The sequence below is a fragment of the Sapajus apella genome, unplaced genomic scaffold (assembly GCF_009761245.1).
Source record: "Sapajus apella isolate SASKATOON/1434 unplaced genomic scaffold, GSC_monkey_1.0 scaffold5, whole genome shotgun sequence".
NCBI classification, from domain to species: Eukaryota; Metazoa; Chordata; class Mammalia; order Primates; family Cebidae; genus Sapajus; species Sapajus apella.
In genome coordinates, this window is record NW_022436945.1 from 11,694,273 (window position 1) to 11,702,393 (window position 8,121).

Sequence of the window (8,121 nt, forward strand, 5' to 3'; positions counted from 1 at the left end):
GGCAACAAAAGCCAAAATAGACAAATGGGAACTAATCAAACTCCACCGCTTCTGCACAGCAAAAGAAACAGTTGTTAGAGTGAATCAGCCACCAACAGAATAGGAAAAAATTTTGCAATCTATGCCTCTGGCAAAGGGCTAATATCCAGAATCTACAAAGAACTAAAACAGATTTATAAGAAAAAAAACAAACAACCCCATTCTAAAGTGGGCAAAGGATATGAGCAGACACTTTACAAAAGAAGACATATATGAGGCCAATAAACATATAAAAAAATGCTCATCATCACTGGTCATTAGAGAAATGCAAATCAAAACAACATTGAGATACCATCTCACGCCAGTTAGAATGGCGATCATTAAAAAATCTGGAGATAAAAGATGCTGGAGAGGATGTGGATAAATAGGAACACTTTTACACTCTTGGTGGGAGTGTAAATTAGTTCAACCATTGTGGAAGACAGTGTGGTGATTCCTCAAGGACCTAGAAATAGAAATTCCATTTTACCCAGCAATCCCATTACTGGGTATATATCCAAAGGATTATAAATCTTTCTACTATAAGGACACATGTACATGAATGTGAATACCAAGATAAAATAATCGACTCTGGGAAATTATGTTTTCTCTATCCTTGCAGAAATTAAAGTTGAAGCATCACTTGAAGGGACATAGAGAAGAGATTCCCACCATATTTGGACTTTAAATGCATGTGAAGTCAATGATCTCTTTCAAATGTAAGCCTACTGCTTGATTTTTATTAACTTTCATTTATTTTAGTATCTTGATTTCTTGATGTTATGGTCACATAGGCAGAAAGTCATTGTGGATGGTAATCATTTTTAGTGATTCAGTAGAGCCTGAATTAATAAAAATGTGGTTCAACTTAGAGAAAACTTATAATACTAAAATAGGTGAAATGCATATAAGATAGAAATAGTCAAAATGGTATGTGATCATTTCTATAATATTTAAACAGAAATAGAACCTTCAAGAGTTACATTAACCTTGCAAATGGGAAACCCTTGGTATTATATGCATCTACTGGTCTCTAAGTTATTTGATTGATACTCTGATTCAATAAGGCTAAAATATGTTTATCTGTGATGATGGATATGATTCATATAATATTGGAGAGTGTATTAATTGTTGTTCATATATTACATAAGCTATCCTGCTGCTTCCACAGGAAATGTCTAGTTTTATTGTGACTTGCTTCCCAGCCAAACCTCAGGTAGTTTTGATCTGAGGAAACCCTCCTTATGTAATTGCCTCTGTTTCTACAGTGTCAGATTTAGCACCTTCTCATCTGATTATTCACTTGCTATAAAAATTTAGCCATCACTGAGGACTTACTGTGTGCTGGGCATTGTGCTAGACATGTGGCATTTATTATTACATATATTATTAATTGCATCTATTAATCCTCAAGTCAATCTTAAGAAGGTAGTATTATTATCCCAATTTCACAGATGGAAATGAAACACATGGAATTTAAATGATTTACCTAAGGTCACATAGTTTGTAGTTGCTGGAGCTGGGATATGAATTCAACAGTACTGCCTTTGTGCCTTTAACCAAGTAATTTTCACTTTCTGGGCCTCTGTTTTTTCATTTGAAGAAATGAGATATTGAAAATATTGAGTGGTCATTCTTCTTGAGAACTGGAATAAGGCAAGGATGCTCACTGTCACCACTCCTGCTCAACATTGTACTAGAGGTCTTAGCCAGAGCAATCAGGCATGAGAAAGAAATAAAAGACGGAGGATCTAAGATGGCCAAATAGGAACAGCTCCAGAGTGCAGTTCCAAGCAAGAACAACACAGAGGGTGAGTGTCCACTGCATTTCCAAACAAATTTTCACTGCCCACAGACCAGGAGATTCCCAGACCGAAAAGCACCATGAGTTTTCAGCACAGCGGTTTTAGCTGGTGATGGCTTGGTGAACAGAAACTCACACAAATCTGGGAGGCTGTTTCAACTGGCACTGGAATGCCTGGGAGACAGAGCTGCCCATTCAACTGAAAGGGAGGGGGCAGAGCCAGGGAGCCAGGTGATCTGGCTCAGTGGGTACCACCACCACAAAACAAGCAATCTGACATGCTCTGGATTGAGAGTTTCACAGCAAGCAAAGCTGGACCCTGGACAGTCCAGCTCAGTAGGGGTAAGGGCAACCACCACTACTGAGGCAGTCCACTACTACTGAGGCAGTTCACACAGCAGCTGGGCAGATCTGCCTCTGCTGGCAGACTGTGACTAGACTACTCTGTGCAGGTTAGGGTATCCATGAGAAAAGGTAGCAGCATGACAGGAACTTATCAATAAAGCTGACCTTCCTAGGACAGAGCACTGGGAAAAGAGGCGGTTATGAGTTCTGCTGCAGCAGACTTAAAAGTACCTGCCCAGCAGCTCCACATGGAATAATGGAGCTCCCAGCACACAACTTGAGCTCCTATAAGGGACAGACTGTCTCCTCAAGCAGCTCTCTGACACTCATATACCTAGAGAGACACCTCATAAAGGAGAGCTCAGGCTGACATCTGGCGGGTACCCTTCTGGAACGAAGAGACAGAAGAAGAAACCAGCAGCAACCCATACTGTTCTGCAGCCCCCACGGGTGATCTCCAGGCAAGCAGGGTCTGGAGTGGACCTTCAGCAGTTCTGCAGCAGAGGGGCCTGTTAGAAAGAAAGCTAAGAAACAGAAAGAAATAACTTCATCATCAACAAAAAGATATCTGCCCAGAGACCCCATCCAAAAGTCACCAACTACAAAGACCACAGGTAGATAACGCCATTAAGATGGAAAGAAACCAGCCCAAAAAGGATGAAAACACTGAAAACCAGAACGCCTCTCCTCCTCCAAAGGATCATAATTCCTTCCCAGCCAGTGATCAAAGATTGACAGAGAATGAATCTGATGAATTGACAGAAACAGGCTTCAGAAGATGGATAATAACAAACTTCTTGGAACTAAAAGAACATGTGCTAACCCAATGCAAAGAAACTAAGAATCTAGAAGAAAGGTTAGAGGATATGCTAACTAAAATAAACAGCTTAGAGAAGAATATAAATGATTTGATGGAGATGAAAAACACAGCATGAGAATGTAGGGAAGCATACACAAGTTTCAATAGCTGAATCGACCACGCAGAAGGAAGCATATCAGAGATTGAAAATCAACTCAATGAAATAAAACAAGAAGGCAGCAATAGAGAAGAAAGAGTGAAAATAAATGAACAAAGCCTCCAAGAAATATGGGATTATGTGGAAAGACCTAATCTACGTTTGATAGGTATACCTGAGTGTGACAGAGAGAATTAATCCAAGCTGGAAAACACTCTTCAGGATACTATCCAGGAGAACTTCCCCAACCCAGCAAGCCAGGTCACCATTCAAGTACAGGAAATACAGAGAACACCACAAAGATATTCCTCAAGAAGAGTAACCCCAAGGCACATAATCGTCAGATTCACCAGGGTTGAAGAAGGAAAAAATGCTAACGGCAGCTGGAGAGAAAGGTTGGTTTATCCACAAAGGAAAGCCCATCAGACTCACAGCAGATCTCTCTGCAGAAACAGTAAAGCCAGGAGAGAGTGGGGGCCGATATTCAACATCCTTAAAGAAACGAAATTTCAACCTAGAACTTCATATCCAGCCAAACTATGCTTCATAAGCAAAGGAGAAAGAAAATCCTTTATGGACAAGCAATTGCTAAGAGATTTCATCACCAGCAGGCCTGCCTTACAAGAGCTCCTGAAAGAAGCACTAAACAAGGAAAGGAATAAGTACGAGCCACTCCAAAAACATACCAAATGGTAAAGACGATTGACACAATGAAAAAAAAATGTGTCAACTAATGGGCAAAACATCCAGCTACCATCAAAATGTCAGGATCAAATTCACACATAACAATATTAACCTTAAATGTAAATGGGCTAAATGCCCCGATTGAAAGACACAGACTGGCATATTGGATAAAAAATCAAGACCCATCAATGTGTTGTATTCAGAAATCCCATCTCATGTGCAAAAGACACACATGGGCTCAAAATAAAGGGACAGAGGAAGACTTATCAAGCAAATGGAAAGTAAAAAAAAGTAGGAGTTGCAATCCTAGTCTCTGATAAAATGGACTTTAAACCAACAAAGATCAAAAGAGACAAAGAAGGGCATTACATAATGGTAAAAGGATCAATGCATCAAGAAGAGCTAAGGATCCTAAATATATACACACCCAATACAGGAACACCCAGGTACATAAAGCAAGTTCTTAACTACCTAGAAAGAGAGTTACACTCCCTCACAATAATAGTGGGAGACTTTAACACTCCACTGTCAATATTAGACAGATCAACGAGACAGAAAATTAACAAGGATATCCAGGACTTGAACTCGGATCTGGACCAAGCAGACTTAATAGACATCTACAGAAATCTCCACCCCAAATCCACAGAATATACATTCTTCTCAGCACCACATTGCACCTAATCTAAAATTGACCACATAATTGGAATTAAATCACTCCTCAGCAAATGCAAAAGAACAGACATCATGAAAAACAGTCTCTCAGACAACAGGGTAATCAAATTAGAACTCAGAATTAAGAAGCTAACTCAGAACTGCACAGCTTCGTGGAAACTGAATGACTAGCTCCTGATTGTCAACTAGATAAACAATGAAATGAAGGCAGAAATAAAGATATTCATTGAAACCAATGAGACTGAAGACACAACGTACCAGAATCTCTGAGACATATTTAAAGTAGTGTCTAGAGGGAAATTTATAGCAATAAATGCCCACATGAGAAATGAGGAAAGATCTAATATTGACACGCTATCATCAAATTTGAAAGAGCTAGAGGAGCAAGATCAAAAAAACTCAAAAGCTAGCAGAAGACAAGAAATAACCATGATCAGAGCAGAACTGAAGGAGACAGAGACACAAAAAAACCCTTCAAAAAAATCAGTAAATCCAGGATCTGTTTTTTTGAAAAGATCAATAAAATAGACAGATCACTAGCCAAATTAATAAAAAAGAAAATGGAGAATAATCAAATAGATGCAATAAAAAATGATAAAGGGGATACCACCACTGATTCCACAGGAATACAAACCACCATCAGGGATGACTACAAAAAACTCTATGCACATAAATCAGCAAACCTGGAAGAAATTGATAAATTCCTAGACGCTTGCACCCTGCCCCCCAAGCCTAAACAAGGAAGAAATTGAAACCTTGAATAGACCCACAACAAAGGCTGAAGTTGAGGCAGCAATTTATAGCCTATCAACCAAAAAGAGTCCAGATCCAGACAGGTTCTCAGCTGAATACTACCAGATGTACAAAGTGGAGCTGGTAGCATTCCTTCTGAAACTATTCCAAACCATCCAAAAAGAGGGAATCCTTCCCAAATCATTTTATGAGACCAACATCATCCTAATACCAAAACCTGACAGAGACTCAACAACAAAAACAACTTCAGGCCAATATCCATGATGAACAGAGATGCAAAAATCTTCAATAAAATACTGGCAAACCAATTGCAACAGCACATCAAAAAGCTTATCCATCATGATCAAGTAGGCTTCATTCCAGGGATGCAAGGCTAATTCAACATATGCAAGTCTATAAATGTAATCCACCACTTAAACAGGATGAAAGACAAAAACCATATGATTAGCTCAATAGAAGCAGAAAAGGCCTTCAACAAAATTCAACACCCTTTATGCTAAAAACTCTCAATAAACTAGGTATCGAAGGAATATATCTCAAAACAATAAAAGCTATTTATGACAAACCTACAGCCAGTATCATACTGAATGGGCAAAAGCTGGAAGCATTCCCTTTGAAATCTGGCACTAGACAAAGATGCCCTCTCTTACCACTCCTATTCAATATAGTATTGGAAATTCTAGCCAGAGCAATTAGGCAAGAAAAAAAAAATAAAGTGTATTCAATTAGAAAAAGAAGAAATCAAACTGTCTCTATTTGAAGACAACATGATTGTACATTTGGAAGACCCTGTCATCTCAGCCCAAAATCTCCTTAAACTGATAAGCAAAGTCAGCAAAGCCTCAGGATACAAAATCATTGTGCAGAAATCACAAGCATTTCTATACTACAATAACAGACTAACAGACAGCCAAATCATGAGCAATCAACCATTCACAATTGCTATGAAGAGAATTAAATACCTAGGAATACAATTAACAAAAGATGTAAAGGACTTCTTCAGGGAGAACTACAAACCAGTACTCAAGGAAATAAGAGAGGACACAAACAGATGGAGAAACATTCCATGTTCATGGATAGGAAGAATCAATATCGTGAAAATGGCCATACTGCTCAAAGTAATTTATAGATTAAATGCTATCCCCATCAAGCTACCAATAACCTTCTTCCCAGAATGTGAAAAAACCACCTTAAGCTTCATATGGAACCAAAAGTGAGCCCACATAGCCAAGACAATCCCATGCAAAAGGAGCAAAGCCAGAGGTGTCATACTACCTGACTTCAAACTATACCTCAAGGCTACATTAATCAAAACAGCATGGTACTGGTACCAAAACAGAGATATAGAACAATGGAACAGAACCAAGGCTCTGGAGACAATGCCACCCATCTACAACCATTTGATCTTTGACAAACATGACAGAAACAAGCAATGGGGAAAAGATTCCCTGTTTAAGAAATGGTGTTGGGAAAACTGACTAGCAGTGTGCAGAAAGCAGAAACTGGACCTCTTCCTGACACCTGACACTAAAATCAACTACAGATGGGTTAAAGATTTAAACATAAGACCTAACAACATAAAAACCCTAGAAGAAAATGTAAGCAAAACCATTCAGGACATAGGCATAGGCAAGGACTTCATGACTAAAACACCAAAAGCATTGGCAACAAAAGCCAAAATAGACAAATGGGATCTAATTAAACTCCACACCTTCTGTACAGCATAAGAAACAATCATTAGAATGAACCAGCAACCAACAGAATGGGAAAAAATTTTTGCCATCTACCCATCTGACAAATGGCTAATATCCAGACTTTACAAAGAACTAAAACAGATTTACAAGAAATAAACAAACAAACCCATCCAAAAGTGGGCGAAGGACATGAACAGACACTTTTCAAAAGAAGACATATATGAGGCCAACAAACATATGAACAAATGCTCATCATCACTGGTCATTAGAGAATTGCAAATAAAAACCACATTGAGATACCACTTCATGCCAGTTAGAATGGCAATCATTAATAATCTGGCGACAACAGATGCTGGAGAGGATTTGTAGAAATAAGAACACTTTTACACTATTGGTGGGTGTGTAAACTAGTTCAACCATTGTGGATGACAGTGTGGCACTTCCTCAAGGATCTAGAAATAGAAATTCCATTTGACCCAGCAATCCATTACTGGGTATATACCCAAAGGATTATAAATCATCCTATTGTAAAGACACATGCACACATATGTTCACTGTGGCAATGTTTACAATAGCAAAGACCTGGAACCAGCCCAAATGCCCATTGATGATAGACTGGACGGGGAAAATGTGGCACACGGAGTACTATGCAGCCATAAAAAACGATTAGTTCGTGTCCTTTATAGGGACATGGATGAACCTGGAAACCATCATTCTCAGCAAACTGACACAAGAGCAGAAAATCAAATACCACATGTTCTCACTCATAGGTGGGTGTTGAACAGTGAAAACACATGGACACAGAGAGGGGAGGATCATACACTGGGGTCTGTGTGGGGGAAATAGGGGAGAGACCGTGGGGGGTGCAGAGTTAGGGAGAGATAGCATGAGAAGAAATGCCAGATATAGGTGAGGGGAAGGAAGACAGCAAATCACACTGCCATGTGTGTACCTATGCAACAATCTTGCATGTTTTTCACATGTACCCCAAAACCTAAAATGCAATAAAAAAAGAAAAAAGAAGAAAAGAAGAAGAAGAAAAAAAAGAGTACTTCAACATTTCCTTCCCTTAGATGCAAGAACATAGTGTCCCGGTAAGAATTGTCTTTAGTTGACTTAATTGCCTAACTGGTTCTACACCTTACTTCAGAATACAGCTTTAAGTAAACAATCAGAATTCTTCGGAAGTAAAAAA